This window comes from Pteropus alecto, unplaced genomic scaffold (assembly GCF_000325575.1).
Source record: "Pteropus alecto unplaced genomic scaffold, ASM32557v1 scaffold75, whole genome shotgun sequence".
NCBI classification, from domain to species: Eukaryota; Metazoa; Chordata; class Mammalia; order Chiroptera; family Pteropodidae; genus Pteropus; species Pteropus alecto.
Window position 1 is genome coordinate 7,627,661 of NW_006440638.1, and position 2,450 is coordinate 7,630,110.

Here is a 2,450-nt window from a genome sequence, read left to right on the forward strand (position 1 = left end):
CTTTAGTTCATTGATATTTTACAGATCATGTGAAGTGGGTAGTATGGGGTAGAATCTTAACTGTACAAGATAGGATACCAGCACATTGCATTCAGTAATGTGTTTATTTGGTGATGACAATTGAAACCCTTTCAGTAGTCGGTGTTTGAATATGATTTACCAGTTACTTGCAAGTTATGATCATCGTTTTGGTCCTTCAGCGCATGGAAACTAAACACATTCTCAATACACGTGGCCTGTGTCCGACATGTTTAACATGTTTTTGACAAAGTACTAGCACATAAGCCGAGCACTAAAACTCAGTTTCAAACTGTCCCACTAACCTGTAATGCATGTAATAAAAAGATTGTAATGCATGTAATAAAGAGATTGACCTGAGCACACCATATACAGCATGATTTTTTCTTTGAAGGAAACTCAGATGCATGCTGTCATGCCTAAAGGTAAGTTTAGGATTAGGATAAGAATTAGGCTCAGTGTTAGGGTTATTCTTGTTGTTAAGGTGAGGGTTGGAGAAGGGTTAGGATGTAAAGTAGGGTCATGTTTAGCTTTGTGATTTGCACTGTTATCAGGACAAATGTTGGGATCACTTTATGAAATGGTTTGTGTTGAGGTTAGCATTAGGATGGATCTTAGTTTTAAAGTTAGGACTACAGTTAAATTTAGGTTAAGAGCTATGGCTACAGTTGACATTAGTGTTTGGTATGATGTTAGGTAGAAGATTTGGGTTAAAGTTACATTTTAGGGTAAGTTTAACAGTAAGTGTCAGGATCATGTTTAGGGTTAGAGGTGAGGCCAGAATAATCGTCATGGTTGTCTCTACTTTTAGAGTTAGGTTTAAGTTGCCGTTACTATTAGGGTTTCAATTAGGGTCGAAATTCGATTTAAGTTTAAAGTTTTAATTGAAGTAAGGATTAATGGTACACGTAAGGATTGGGTTACAATTAGAGTTGATTTAAGTACATGGAATGAGGTTAGGTCAGGATTGGGGTTAAGAGAGTTTCTAGATGTTCAACCTATCCTGTTTCAAAGGAACTGATAACAAGTCTCATGATCAGCTTTGCTACGTGTGACCAGATGAGTTTGAGTTCGAGTCTGCAAAAGAATCCTGCATACTCTAGAGTAAGACCTTTTATTATATGTGTTACAGAAAAGTGTGATTTCCATTCCCTGTCGTAGCACTATTCTGAGCACAGTGTGCTAAGACTTTGTCAAAAACATATTTTTGAAAGGATGGTAAAATCGATGAACACGATTAATTTTTATTCCCTGACAGATAAATGTGATACACAGTATACAAGTCACTTGCTGGTAACATAGATATTACAGATCATGTTTCAACACAATAGTACATATCTACAAAATGGTTTCAGTTCCATTCACCTAATGAACATCTGCTGATTGCACGTGGCAACTATCTCATTTGGTATAAACTAATAACAAGAGTGGCACTCCTTTATTACATGCTCTACACAGTGTGTAAGAGTTTGATGACTACATGATCACCACATTAACTCTAATTCAAAACCTAAACCCAATTGTGATACTTATGCTAAACTTCAGCCCAGCCTTTAGTCTAACACAAATCAAATGCAAACCCTGAATGCAAAGCAACCACTATCCAAATTGCTAGCCTTTGTCCTCACACAAGACCCAAACCAACCATAACCCTAAAACTAACCTAACCTATTATTTATGCAACCCTAACCTTAACACAAATGCAACCCAAACCATCAGCTCAAAGGTAACTGCAATGCTAACTCTATCCTAATCTACATCAAACCCTAATCTCAAAGCTAACTCTAACCCTAATTGTAAACCTACCCTAACTCAATAGCTGACCCTAACCTATCATTTTAATTGTATCCCCACCTCTGCCCCATAACCGAACCCAACACTAACCTAAAAGCTAAACCTATTTTCAACCTAAAGGCTAAGCTCAAAGCTAACTCTAACTGAAATTGTAATGTTATATTTAACCTTAAGAATTAACCTAATCCTTAGGGTTAACTCAAAATCTAACCCTAATGCAAAACTTAACCATAACTCTAACCCTAACAGTAAGCCGAACCCTAAATCTAACCTGAACTTTATGCCTAATCCTAACTGAAAACCTAAACCTAAACTTAACCCTAACCTTAAAGCAACCCTAGTCCTTACCTTAAACCTAACTTTCATTCTACCCAGAACTCTTATGAAAATACAAACCTATCTAAGCTCTAATCTAAATATTACTCTAAACTTATGGGAAACTCAAAACTTAACCTAATCCCCTTAACTTAATCAAAAAGTAAACCCTCACATTTATCTTAACTATAACCTTAAGCCAAACTTCAAACTTAATTTGAATGTAACCCTAACATTCCCCGTAGACTTCTCTATTCCCAACCTTAATGTCATCCTTAATTTAAACCCAACCCCTGCCATCAAAACGTACCCTAAATCTAACC